This window comes from Mustelus asterias, chromosome 11 (assembly GCF_964213995.1).
Source record: "Mustelus asterias chromosome 11, sMusAst1.hap1.1, whole genome shotgun sequence".
Classification (NCBI taxonomy): domain Eukaryota; kingdom Metazoa; phylum Chordata; class Chondrichthyes; order Carcharhiniformes; family Triakidae; genus Mustelus; species Mustelus asterias.
The window spans coordinates 100,417,573-100,432,476 of record NC_135811.1 but is presented as its reverse complement, the minus strand read 5'-3'; the positions used below and the strand labels follow the sequence as shown (position 1 = coordinate 100,432,476).

The following is a 14,904-nucleotide window of genomic DNA, read 5'->3' as shown; positions in this document are numbered from 1 at the left end:
TGCCTTTCTGCAAGACCATACTAGTCAATGCACAGCCTCTTAATTCAAGTCATACGGTATTTTTAAAACTTGGAGAGATTCCAGCAATCCTTTACTGCTGGATCGAGGGCTCTTTTGCATAATTGTTTTAGTGATGTGCCAATCAGAAGCATTTGTCAGTAGAACGGAGTGGACAATAAAGATAAGCTTAAAAACAAGGCAGCAACATTAATCATGAGATGGGAAAAGTGCCAGCCAGACATGGGATGAGCTGGTTAACACACTGCAGTTCCACTTCCTGCCTAGTAGCCTTACTTTCTGTTAACTCTCAGCCCTTTGGCTAAGATCAAGTGTAGTTTGGCAGACCTGCACTTGATATGAGTCAATGAGGTTACACTGAGGCTTCATTTGAAGCGATTTTTAAAAAATGTCACCTAGGTCTCTTGGCTAAGATGCAAGTGAGATCAAGCACTGGACGGGTGCAATGTCTGCTCTGATCAGCTTGGATCACGTAGATCAAGCCCAAGACAGGAAGAGGCTTGTCTGTCTTACCAGTTTGGATCTGTAATGTCTCACTGGTTGAGACCTTGAATTGGATTTGATTGGATATAACAAAAAAATACCCCTCAGTCATGGTGCATTGTACTTGTTGGCATAGCTTTGGAATTAAAGCAAATTACTGCGGATGCTGGAATCTGAAGCCAAAAGAAAAAATGCTGGAAACTCTCAGCAGGTCTGGCAGCGTCTGTAAGGAGAAAAAACAGAGCTGACGTTTCGAGTCCAGATGACCCTTGGAACCCTTGGGTCATTTGGAATCGAAACGTCAGCTCTTTTCTCTCCTTACAGATGCTGCCAGACCTGCTGAGATTTTCCAGCATTTTCTCCTTTAGCTTTGGAATCATCTGTGCTCTGCCAGAGGATCATGGGCTGATTGCTGGTGATTTTAACCTGAGGGCTACCACACCTCAGGCGACAGGCTAGAGTGAGAGGGGCGGGGTCTTCTTGGAGACGGGACAGGATGGGAATTGAACTCATGCTCTGCATCATTAACCAGCCAACTGAGCGGGATGGGACAATGCCACCGGCGTGAACAGCCATGGAATCTTATGGTTTTATTAACTTACTGGGTAACCAGGATTTCAAATTAGTCTATTTCAAGCAAAAGGGGCGGGATTCTCCGGCCGCTCTCGTCTCAAAACCGGAGAATCCCGCCTGTGGTCAATGGAACTTTTCATGTGTTTCCGCGCCCCCCCCCCCCTCCCCATCCCGCTACAACTCCCGTGGCGAGCGGGACGGGAGAAATCCCCCCCCAAGGTTACTGGTCCCCAATGAGATTGTAACGGATCCTTTGCTGAGGGATCCTCATTTTACCCCTCCGCATCCCAAGTTCATAAGATATAGGAGCAGAATTAGGCCATTCAGCCCATTGAGCCTGCTCCGCCTCTCGGCTGATATGCTTCTCATCCCCATTTTCCTGCCTTCTCCCCACAACCTTTCATCCATGATGAATTAAAAATCTGCCTAACTCCTCCCTAAATTTACTCAGTCACTTTTCTAGTATCCCTTTTTTTATGTTTGAAAGTTTCCCACTCTCCCAGCCAGCCACTGGCCTTTGCAATATGATATCCCTTAGTGTATTAGCTCATCAAATGGATAGTAAAACCAGATATAACCATTCTAAGCTTCCCCCAGCATATGGAAGTAGCAGAGAATCATTGCTTCTATCATCAAATCATTGCTTGCCTCAACAAATCTCAGCAGATATTAGTATAACCAGTGGCATGCTGCGATGATATTCAGACAAACAGCGAAAGTTTCCAAACAGTCTTCAGCGTGAAGATTTCTACAGTGCAGGCTGGAACACAGCCAGACAGGCTTGGAATTGCATTTAGAAGGAACCAAGCATGAATTAAGTGCTTTACTTATTCTGAAATAATTATGATGTTTCGTGTATTGAATTATAAACTTATCATAGCAACATGTTATAGCCATGTACATGTGAAGCCTGCCAACAATCTCATGCACCTACCTCTAACACACGCGCATGCCCTCACATTATTACGCACAGAGCCCACATAAATGTACATTAACACAGTGGGAGCCAGAAAAGGGGGGACCATGGAATCCCTGCGGTGCAGAAAGAGGCCATTCGGCCCATCAAATCTGCACTCACTCTCCAAAATAGCATTCCACCCAGGCTCTGTGTGCAGATGTGCAGGTTAGGGGGGTTAGCCATGGTAAATGCGTGGGGTTACAGGAATAGGGCGGTATGGTGGCACAATGGTGCCTCACAACGCCGGGGACCCGGGCTGGATTCCCGGCTTGGGTCAATGTCTGTGCAAAGTTTGCACGTTCTCCCCGTGTCTGCGTGGGTTTCACCCAGGCCCTCCGGTTTCCTCCCACAGTCCAAAGATATGCAGGTTAGGTGGATTAGCCATGCTAAATTGCCCCTTAGCGTCAGGGAGATGAGCAGGGTAAATACATGGGGTTGTGTGGGTGGGGCCTGGGTGGGATTGGTGTCTGTACAGGATCGATGGGCCGAATGGTCTCTTTCTGCACTGTAGGGATTCTATGGTTCTATGATTCTATGAATAGGGTGGGGAGCTGGGGGCCCGGGTAAGATACTCTATCAGAGAGTCAGTGTAGACACAATGGGCCAAATGGCCTCCTTCTGCACTGTAGGGATTCTATGAGAAAAAGATGTCTGGAAGCTTTGGAATTCCCTCCCACAGTTTTCCTGCATTTCCCGCTCTTTCTCGCCCCTCCTTATAATCTGCCTCTTAAACCAAACTATTGGTTGCTGGCTTGAATACATCCTTCTTCCCCTCAGCATTCACTTTTGTCTGAATCTGCCTCCGTGAAGCACCTTGTCCCTTTACTGAGACCGTTTGAATATAAACCTTGTTCTTGTAAATAGTCATTGATCAAAGTAAAACCATAATTACAATAAAGTGAAGTTTTAACTTGAGTCATATATAAAAGTAATGGGAAACTGTCACTGGCTAAACAGCTTGCCAAATTATAAAAAGATCCTTGCTAGACTAATCTCAGCCATGTTGAGGCAGCTAACCCAGTTAGAGATCTCCTGATTCATTTGAATCCTCCTCTGATTGAAACAATGATGAGACCGAGTGAAGGAAAGAGATGGAGAATCTGGTGAATTGATGTGACGACAATAATCTCTCCCTCAGTGTCAGTGAAGCGAAGGAGATGGTCATCGACTTCAGGAAGCGGAGTGGAGGACATGCCCCTGCCCACATTAATGGTGATGAAGTGAAAATGGTCGACAGTTTCAGGTTTCTAGGTGTTCAGGTCACCAACAATCTGTCCTGGTCCCCCCATGCCAACACTATAGTTTAGAAGGCCCACCAACGCCTCTACTTTCTCAGAAGGCTTAGGAAATTCGACATGTCTGTTACGACTCTCACCAATTTTTACAGATGCACCATAAAAAGCATCCTTTCCGAATGTATCCCAGCTTGGTATAGCTCCTGCTCCGACCAGGACCGCAAGAAACTACAAAGCGTCGTGAATGCAGCCCAATCCATCACAAAAATCAACCCCCCCCCCCCCCATACATTGATTCCGTCTACACTTCCCGCTGCCTCGGAAAAGCAGCCTGCATAATCAGGGACCCCATGCACTCTGGATATACCCTCTTCCACCTTCTTCCATTGGGAAAAAGATACAAAAGTCTGAAGTCATGTACAATCAACTCAAGAACAGCTTCTTCCCTGCTGTCATCAGGCTTTTGAATGGACCTGTTTAAGAAGGGCTGCAGGGAAAAGCCTGGGAACTACAGGCTGGTGAGCCTCACATTTGTAGTGGGGAAGTTGTTAGAAGGTATTTTGAGAGACAGGATCTACAGACATTTAGAGACGCAGGGACTGATTAGGGACACGCAGCATGGCTTTGTGAGTGGAAAATCATGTCTCACAAATTTAAATTGATTTTTTTGAAGGGGTAACCAGGAAGGTAGATGAGGGCAGTGCAGCTGATGTTGTCTACATGGACTTTAGCAAGGCTTTTGACAAGGTACCACATGTTAGGTTGTTGCATAAGGCTAAATCTCACGGGATGCAGGGTGAGGTAGCCAAATGGATACAAAATTGGCTTGATGACAGAAGACAGAGGGGGATTGTAGAGGGTTGCTTTTCAAACTGGAGGCCTGTGACCAGTGGTGTGCCTCAGGGATCGGTGCTGGGTCCACTGCTATTTGTCATTTAGATTAATGATTTGGATGAGAATTTAGTAGACAAGGTTAGTAAGTTTGCAGATGACACCAAGATTGGTGGCATAGTGGACAGTGAAGAAGGTTATCTAGGATTGCAATGGGATCTTGATCAATTGAGCCAGTGGGCTGATGAATGGCAGATGGAGTTTAATTTAGGTAAATGCAAGGTGATGCATTTTGGTCGATCGAACCAGGGCAGGATTACTAAGTTAATGGTAGGTCATTGGGGAGAGTTATAGAACAAAGAGATCGAGGGGTACAGGTTCATAACTCTTTGAAAGTGGAGTCACAGGTGGACAGAGTGGTGAAGAAGACATTCGGCATGCTTGGTTTCATTGGTCAGAACATTGAATACAGGAGTTGGGACGTCTTGTTGAAGTTGTACAAGACATTGGTAAGGCCACACTTGGAATACTGTGTACAGCTCTGGTCACCCTATTATAGAAAGGATATTATTAAACTAGAAAGAGTGCAGAAAAGATTTACTAGGATGCTGCCGGGAATTAATGGTTTGAGTTATAAGGAGAGGCTGGATAGACAGGGACTTTTCTCTCTGTAGCATAGGAGGCTTATAGAGGTCTATAAAATAATGAGGGGCATAGATCAGCTCGATAGTCAATATCTTTTCTCCAAGGTAGGGGAATCTAAAACTGGAGGGCATAAGTTTAAAGTGAGAGGGGAGAGATACAAAAGGATCCAGAGGGGCAATTTTTTCACACAGAAGGTGGTGAGTGTTTGAAACAAGCTGCCAGAGATAGTAGTAGAGGCGGGTACAATTTTGTATTTTAAAAAGCGTTTAGACAGTTAGATGGGTAAGATGGGTTTAGAGTGATTTGGGCCAAACGCGAGCAATTGGGACTAGCTTAGAGGTTAAAAAAAGGGGCTGCATGGGCAAATTGGGCCGAAGGGCCTGTTTTCATGCTGTAAACCTCTATGACTCTCCCTTATATTAAGCTGATCTTTCTCTACACCCTAGCTATGTCTGCAACACTACATTCTGCATCCTCTCCTTTCCTTCTCCCCTATGTACTCTATGAACAGTATGCTTTGCCTGTATAGCGCACGAGAAACCATACTTTTCACTGTATGCAAATATATGTGACAATAATAAATCAAATCAAAATCAAATCAAAAGTCCTAACCAGAATCAGAAACTGCATTTTCACACAAAATGTATGATTGTTGCTTAGATCAACTTGCTCAAAGTCAAGAGATAAAATTGTGGGTTGAACATCATTCACTGAAAGCCAGGGCACAAAATTAGATGCACAATCAGGAGATAAAATCAAATAAAACCCATCCACAGGTGGCAGTGCAGGTCCTGATAAACGAAGCCTGCTTTGACGGAGTCAAAACTATAATTGTAATTTTGACTGGTACTGTGCCAGGCTCCGCAGTGCAGCTTTCATCATTGAAGCCCGATTGAAGCTTCTGTAAAGATAATCAGAAGGCAGCAATGTTTAAAGCAGCAATCTGAATCGCGTAATCAGATCCCATGCGGACACCAGTCCAAGTGAGCTTGCTTTAAATGTGTGACTGCTTTGTGTGTGTTATCATACACATCAATGCAGAGCCACGGGCAATGCCAATTATAGAATAATTCGCAGCAATTTTTGAAACTGGGCAAATGTTTTTCCAACATTTTTCTTTAATTCGTGGGACATGGGTGGCCAGCATTTATTACCTGGAAAGATCCGCATTCCAACCATTATCTTGTAAATTGAGTCCGTGTCTGTGCCTGCCCTGTTTGTGAACACAACTCTTCACTCACCTGAAGAAGGAGCAATGCTCCGAAAGCTTGTGGTAACAAATAAACATGTTGGACTTTAACCTGGTGTTGTGAGACTTCTTACTACAGCATTTATTGTCCATCCCTAGTTGCCTGAGAACAGTTTGGAGTCAACCACATTGCTGTGGCTCTGGCGTCACATGTAGGCCAGAGCGGGTAAAGATGGCAGATTTCCTTCCCTGAAGGACATTAGTGAACCAGATGGGTTTTTCCGACAATTGTTTCATGGTCATCAGTAGATTCTTAATTCCAGATTTTTTTTAAAAATCAAATTCAAATTCCACCATCTGCTGTGGACAGGATTCGAACCTGGGTCTGGGGGACATTAGCTAAGTTTCTGGATTAATAGTCTAGCGACAATACCACTGGGCCATTGCCTCCCCCTCAAGCCTGATCCTTGAGCTGGGACTGGATTGCCTGAGAAAATGAGCTGCAGAAATCTGCACAGCTTCCCTTTTGATTAGATCTGAAAAAACAGATGTGATTAATCACATCACCTCCCGCTTGGCACACAAGCTAGTAAAATACTGCAGACACTGCAAGTCTGAGGAAAAGGCAGACATGCTGCAAACACTCAGTAGGCCTGGCAGTGTCTTTATTCAGAGAGGGAAATAGAGTTAACATGTCCTTCATCAGAACGGTTCCTTCAGTCTGTTTCCAGCAGTTTTGGTTTTTATTTCAAATTTCTGAAGTCTGGAGTTGTTTTACTTTTTCCCTATATTAAGACAAGTATTTTGTTTCTTTGGACATGAGCCTAAAACTCGCCTCGTACTCAGTCCTCCACCAACATGATAACATATATATTTATGTTATTTATACATATATATATTTATGTTGTTTATTTATACATATATATATTTATGTATAGTATCTAACCAAAGAGATTCACAGGAGCATTCTCGGTGGCGCAGTGGTTAGCACGGCTCCCTCATGGTGCCAGGGACCCAGGTTCAATTCCAACCTCGGCTGACTGTGTGGAGTTTGCACATTCTCCCTGTGTCTGCATGGATTTCCTCCGGGTATTCTGGTTTCCTCCCACAGTTCAAAGATCATAGAAATCGTAGAAACCCTACAGTGCAGAAAAAGGCCATTTGGCCCATTGAGTCTGTACCGACCACAATCCCACCCAGGCCCTACCCCCATATTCACCCGCTAATCCCTCTAACCTATGCATCTCAGGACACTAAGGGGCAATTTTAGCACGGCTAATCAACCTAACACGCACATCTTTGGACTGTGGGAGAAAACCGGAGCACCCGGAGGAAACCCATGCAGACACGAGGAGAATGTGCAAACTCCACACAGACAGTGACCCGAGCCGGGAATCGAACGCAGGTCCCTGGAGCTGTGAGGCAGCAGTGCTAACCACTGTGCTGCCATGCCGCCCGGTGTGGTTTGGTGTGTAGGTTTGGTGGATTGGCCATGCTGAATTGCCCCTTAGTGTCAGGGGGATTAGCAGGGCAAATACGTGGGGTTACGGGAATAGGACCTGGGTGGGATAGTTGTTGGTGCAGGCTCGATGGGGCAAAAGGCCTCCTTCTGCACTGTAGCAACTCTATGAATGAAGATGTACACAGGTTTTACATTTGTTCAAATAAATTTGATAAAATTTAGAAGAATCTGTATACAAAGAGGACCTTTAAGAAGCCATTGAGGGGTGGTGGATATTTTACAGAACTGGAGGGGATGTCACTGGGAACGTTCTTGTATTGGAGGGGATGTTATACTAGGAGAGTTACAGTATGACAACACTATGGCACCTTTTCAGAGGAACCCCTGAGGTAATTTCGACTGACAGTTTTGTAAAAGCATCTCTGCCAAACCGGTAAACCTCTTGGCACTCCCCTTCTAGAATCACGCGTGGCTAATATTTCTTAATAGAAATAATAGTAAAAGGAATAATGAGAGGTTAAAACACCCCATCTCCATCAGAGAGAGAGAGACACCAAGTGCAGACCAAAGTATTTCCCATTAATACCACGATCAAAAAATATCCCCCAGTCTCCAAATTATTTTAGTTAAAGTGAATGTTCACAGGAGTGTAAACTGCTCTGGAATTAATCTTTGTCCTGTCATGAACGTCATGGTAAAATTATTGTGCTATGACTTTAACATTTGGAAATGATGATGTATTTGTCCTTATTGCATTGAATTGCAGCACAGAAATAGGCTATTCGGACCAATTGGTCGATGCTATTGCTTATCCTCCACACATCTCACTCCATCAACCTATCTTTCTCCCTCAAGCCCTTATCTAGTTTCCCCTTAAAGGTACATAGCTTCTACCTGCATAGACTTCAGGATTGTTCAGTGTAACCTAGCATTTGGGCGGCACGGTGGCACAGCGGTTAGCACTGTTGCCTCACAGCACCAGGGACCCGGGTTCAATTCCCAGCTTGGGTCACTATCTGCGCAGAGTTTGCGCGTTCCTTCGGGGTGCTCCGGTTTTCTCCCACGGTCCAAAGATGTGCGGGTTATGTGAATTGGCCATGCCAAATTACCCCGAGGGTCAGGCGGACTAGCTAGGGTAAATGCATATGGTTATTGGGTAGGGCCTGGGTGGGATTGTGGTCGGTGTAGACTAAATGGGCCAAATGACCTCCTTCTGCACTGTAGGATTCTATGATTTGTTTGATGGGAGAGAAAGGGTTAAAGAGAGCTGATTCTGATGGACGATGGACGCTCCTTCAGGAGACTATCAGCCATGCATCATCTGCACACTCAGTGGAGGCCTGTTTGACAGGGCGTAAGTAGAAAAGTTAAGGGCGATGAGCTCCACATGACTGAAAAGCAGATTTATGGGTATTACTGACAGAAAAATAAAACCTATATCATAGTTTTACATTTAAAAGTAATTGGATTCTTCTTGGCAGCTAGCCTTCCCTCCTAGGATTTTTAAAAGGAAGACTGGTACGGTGGCACAGTGGTTAGCACTGTTGCCTCACAGCGCCAGGGACGCGGGTTCAATTCCTGCCTCGGGTCACTGTCTGTGTGGAGTCTGCACGTTCTCCCTGTGTCTGCGTGGGTTTCCTCCCACAATCCAAAGATGTGTGGGTTAGGTGGATTGGCCGTGCTAAATTGCCCCTTAGTGTCAGGGGGATTGGCTGGGTGCATGTGTGGGGTTATGGGGATGGGGCCGGGTGGGATTCATAGAATCCCTACAGTACAGAAGGAGGCCATTCGGTCCATCGCGTCTGCACCGACCACAATCCCACCCAGGCCCTATTCCCGTAACCTCACACATTTTTGAAAAAATGAGTGGACAGGTAACCCTGCCATCCTTGCACCGCCCACACCGCACCCCCCCTCCCCCCCCCCCCCCCCCCCATCCCCACACCCCTCTGCCACATCCCACCTCTGTCAAGTTGGCCTGGCAGTGGGATGGAGCCAGGAAGTTGGCACACGAGGCCTGACCCTGAGCTGCCTGCCGCGTAGAGTCCCAAGGAACTACCAAACTCTCATTTTGCCCAATTCATCGCACCCCATCACTCAGTTATCAACACTCAATCAGGATAGTCTCACAATCACGAGTATTATGTCTTCTGAACTACGTCTCATTAAATAATTACTCCTTGATAAACAACGTAGAGGTTTCCCTCCTGGGACTGGGGATAAAATGCATGATATTGCAAATTGCATTGGTGTTATCCAAGCAGCCGACTCTACGGATCAAATTATCTCGCCTTGCTCCATCCTTTCGCATGTTTGTGTATAATGGCATGCTGTGCAAATTCTAAACTAAACCTGTTGGAGTTTCGTTTTCTTTGGTAGCACAGTGTTTGAACTGACATTAATGAGTGCTGTACCAAAGCATACAAAACCTCCTGGTGCCTCTGGGAGGAGAAATAAAACTATTAGCCTCGATTTCCAATCCTGATTGCTATCAGGATTGTGCAGGTGTTTGCTGAGTGAATGAGGTTCTTTTTAAAGCTTCCACAGAGTCCTTTGAATTCAAATATTGAACAAAAGACTAAGGAAATTTGGCATGTCAGCTACAACTCTCACCAACTTTTACAGATGCACCATAGAAAGCATTCTTCCTGGTTGTATCACAGCTTGGTATGGCTCCTGCTCTGCCCAAGACCGCATGGAACTACAAAAGATCACAAATGTAGTCCAATCCATCACGCAAACCAGCCTCCCATCCATTGACTCTGTCTACACTTCCCACTGCCTCAGGAAAGCAGCCAGCTTAATCAAGGACCCCACACACACCGGACATTCTCTCTTCCACCTTCTTCCGTTGGGAAAAAGATACAAAAGTCTGAGATCATGTACCAACCGACTCAAGAACAGATTCTTCCCTACTGCCTTCAGCCTTTTGAATGGACCTATCTTATATTGAGTTGATCTTTCTCTATACCCTAGCTATGTCTGTAACACTACATTCTGCACCCTCTCCTTTCCTTCTCTATGTACAGTATGCTCTGTCTGTATAGCGCGCAAGAAACAATACTTTTCACTGTGTACTAATACACGTGACAATAATAAATCAAATCAAAAATTCAATGACTTCATCAAGTTTTAACACCATATTGCACATACCCCAGGTCATTCCGCAAACCAGCCTCCCATCCATTAACTTTGTCTACACTTCCCACTGCCTTGGGAAAGCAGCCAGCATAATCAAAGACCCCACGCACCCCGGACATACTTTCTTCCATCTTCTTTCCTCGGAAAAAAGACACAAAAGTCTGAGGTCACGTACCAACCGACTCAAGAACAGCTTCTTCCCTGCTGCCATCAGACTTTTGAATGGACCTACCTCGCACTAAGTTGATCTTCCTCTCCACTCTAGCTATGACTGTAACACTACATTCTGCACCTTCTCCTTTCCTTCTCCTCTATGTACCCTATGAACAGTATGCTTTGTCTGTACAGTGCACAAGAAGCAATATTTTTCACTGTATACTATTACATGTGACAAAAATAAATCAAATCAAATCAAAATGGTTTAGGATGGGAGAGTGCTGCACAGAGCAACCTGTCCAATAGGTTCGTTGCAGACAAGCGTGAGATGTTTCACTTCAGGTATGATTCAAATGAATCTCTAGGGAGCTTTTATCAAAATTTATTTAAGAATACAGTTAACACATCGCAAAAACTTTTACCCAGTACAAACAAGAAAAAAAAACACGATATTGTATAATCCTTAACAATTATATGAAATGTTTCAACCAAACAAACCTCCTTAAAACATACCATTGTCACAGGTTTAGCATAGAAAATACGAGTCTCACGTGAAGCTGGAACTTAGTCCATGGGTTGGAGAATTGAAACTCTGACTTCCCAGCCTTGTAGCTTCTAGCAGCCCTCAAGGTAGAGATAGTGCCACTGCTGGCCTCTAGCTTTTACAGTAAGAAGTCTCTCAACACCAGGTTAAAGTCCAACAGGTTTATTTGGTAGCAAATACCATAAGCTTTCTGAGCGCTGCTCCTTCGTCAGATGGAGTGGAAATGTGCTCTCAAACAGTGCACAGAGACACAACATCAAGTTACAGAATACTGATTAGAATGCGAATCCCTAAAGCCAGCCAGGTCTTAAAGGTACAGACAATGTGGGTGGAGGGAGGATTAAACACAGGTTATCTCCACATCACTCTAGCTTTTAACCAGCCAACCACTGCAAGAGACAGAATTCTCACTCCAGGCAGGCAAGAAGACCTGCGTCCAGCTAGCCAGCAGGATCTATAATACTAGGGAGAGAGAGCCAGAAAACCTGCCTGCAACTTGAAAACCAGGTCAGCTTCTGACCCTGAACCAAAACTGAAAGTGAATCCTTGGATTCTTCTGTGTAGGAACCACCTGACTTTGACTTGTCAATCAATCTTCCCCCAACAAGTCAAAAGGTCATAAAATCCCAGACACTGCATGAGGCCCTGAGTAAAAACAAACAAAACCCCATTTAAACCATTGAAGCAGCAATAAAAGGACTTCTAAGCAGGTAACCAGTGCCACAATGAAAAAGATTGCTTACAATCTGCGGAGAACATGATTTAAAAAAATGTTTCTCAAAGACATACTAGCGTCACACCTTAACCATATATTAAAGAAAAATATTTATCGATTGCACTGCAATCATCACACGGGAAAGATAGATTCCTGACCTTCATCCTCATCCCAAGCTGATCTTCATGGATAGCATGTTCTGCTGAGCCCATGGACCCTCCTGTGTCACCAAGTCAGATCAGTACTGTGCCTGGGGTTGGGAATTATAGGGGTCTTTCACCACCCTTCCCAGTGCCACACACCAGTGTCTGTCCAGGCAGCACCGTGCTGTGGGACCCGTGGAGCCACCGCAAGGTCTGAAGTTTGACTGGGGGTGGAGAGCGAGGAGGGGGGAGATGGGGTTCTAGTGGCCTGGTGAAATCATGGGGCGCAATTTGGAAAGCGGGCTGTACAAAGAGGGGAGAAAGGGGGAGGGCTCACAGTGACAGGCAGAGGGGCAAGTAGGTGAATGAAGAAGAATGAAGAATGGAAGGCAGAGGGAAGACCGAGGGGAGGGAAGCCGGACCCCGGCAAGGCTGCATGAAAAGCTCACAGACAAGGGGGTCAATGGGATACCACATTGTTCACCGGAAGGGGATGGATGAAGACTCCAGAGTGGGTGGGTGGAGCTCCAAATGGGGTATGGGTGCAGAGTGGGTGATGGGCTCGGGGGGAGGGTGGTTGATTCGAGGAACAAATTCTCCTTGAGGCTGCTAGGCTTTTCCCTCTGGGTAGTTGACATCCTGCACCACCTGGTGAAAACAGGAAGGCTGGAGAGAGAGATATGAGTGTGCTGGACTGGTGGTTAAATATGGCGCTGGGACCTTTAAACCCATCAGCTGAGGGCGGGCGGACAAATCAGCTCCCGGCCTGCCGAGTGGGTGGGAGAACTCGCCAGTGAGTAATTAATGAGGTTCCAAGCGTTGAATCTGGTGTGGGATCCTTCCATCCAGTTGGAACAACAGCACTGCCAGAGCCCTGTGCCACTGCACTGAGTCTCAAAATGGGGGAATTCTGTTCATAACTTGGCGCACTCCCCAAGACTGGAAATTCCTGCCCGAGATCAACGGACCTTCGCATGTTCCACCAAATGTTCTGTGCCACCCTCCGTGATTCCCGTGGTGGGCGGGGCGGGAGAATTCCACCCTCTGTGCCCATCCGCTTATCAAATATTCAAGGCAACTTCATTGGTGTTGTGATGTTACACTGTAGACATTGAAGCAGTAACTTCAAAGATTCTGCTTTAACTAGCTGGATTTACATTTCACATTTACAGGGATGTGGTGCTGTTCCCCACTCCTTCCTCTATCAAAACAGGAAAGCGACTGATAAACTAGCTGCTCTCAGCAGAAGTTTTTGCTTCCCTTCCTGGGGCCTGGCTTCAGTTTTAACACCAGCTCTAATTTAAATCAGTGAGCACGCAGCGTGGCAAGGCACACGGGCTCCTCTGTGCCAGCTTCCCCTGGGGAGGGGGGCAGCACATTGCGTGGGCACTGCATCGTCTGCGGAGATCTCACTCCACCAGTGAGGGAAACGGTTGGTTGCGGAGCTAATTTAAGAAAAAGGAATGGAATGAGAAAGGCAAAGCCTGTTTGAGGGAAGGCAGCGGACAATGTAAGGGGGCAAACTGACCTTAAATAAAACGAGTATAAGGGTAACCTGGAGGCGAGAGATGAGCTGCATTCCCTTCCTAAATGGTCGTCTGGTTTAATGTTTGACGTGGGCGCAGTAACCAGCAACAATTCCACAGGATGTGGTTGACTATAATTTCTGCAATGGCGGATGTAATGCACTTTTGTGAGGAGCATCCAACACTTTGGGGATAGTTTTCGACTTTTAGGTTTTTTTAAAACAGCCAGCTGGAGTCTGTTGTACTCATGATGATTGGGGATTAAGAATAATTGAATGATGAAGCAACAAAGGAGGTAATTTCACCTAATGTGACAGTGCCAGCTCTTTAAAAGGACTATTCAACCAATCCCCGCCCCCCCACCGAATACTTTCCCCTTAGCCCTGCAGTTTCTCCTTTTCCTAATCAAGAGCAGGCTCACCAGAGATCAGCTTGGCTGAGCTGGTCATGTGGTTCGCATGGGGGATTCCCCCTTACCAAAGGCTATGCTCCACAGCCAGCAGAATACAGGAACTCGCATCGCAGAACATCCCACACTTAGATATCAAGGCAGTCTGAGTCAGAGCCTCGGAGCTTGCAGGCTGGATCTTGATATGTGGAGGAAAGAAACAGCCACGGACAAGCTCCTGTCATCAGGTAATATCAACACTGGAAGAAAACCGAATTAAATGTCTTTAGGACAAGCGACCGTGGCACAAAAGACCACAAGAAACTACAAAAAGGTCGTGAATGTAGCCCAATCCATCACGCACACCAGCCCCCCATCCATTGACTCTGTCTACACTTCCCGCTGCCTCGGCAAAGCAGCCAGCACCTACACACCCTGGACATTCTCTCTTCCACCTTCTTCCGTTGGGAAAAAGATAAAAAGCCTGAGATCACGTACCAACTGACTCAAGAACAGCTTCTTCCCTGCTGCCATCAGACTTTTGAATGGACCTTCCTCGCATTAAGTTGATCTTTCTCTACACCCTGGCTATGACTGTAACACTATATTCTGCACTCTCTCCTTTCCTTCTATATGAACAATATGCTTTGTCTGTATAGCGTGTAAGAAACAATACTTTTCACTGTATACTAATAAATAATAATAAATTAAATCAAAAGCCAAATGTCTTCGTCCATCCCTCCTAAACGGACTTCATGAGCAGTAGTTTGCAATCGGTTCTACAACCCAAGACTCGGGCCGGAACTTTACCTGGTGGGGTGCGTGGGGGTGCGTGGTTGGAAGCAGATGTGAAATTCACCCCCCTCTGAGATTGCGTAGTTAACGTGATAATAGGCA

At 45.8% G+C, this 14,904-nt stretch overlaps 1 protein-coding gene across 1 annotated transcript in view; it reads right to left on the bottom strand.

The window, feature by feature from the left end:
* LOC144500736 (gasdermin-A-like) overlaps positions 1–13,713 on the bottom strand; it is a 56,677-nt gene extending 42,964 nt beyond the window's left edge. Inside the window, exon 1 of the mRNA XM_078224127.1 lies at positions 13,622–13,713. The gene's annotated coding sequence lies outside the window, so the exon portion shown is untranslated. The remainder of the gene's footprint in view (positions 1–13,621) is intronic.
* Positions 13,714–14,904: the final 1,191 nt, after the last annotated feature.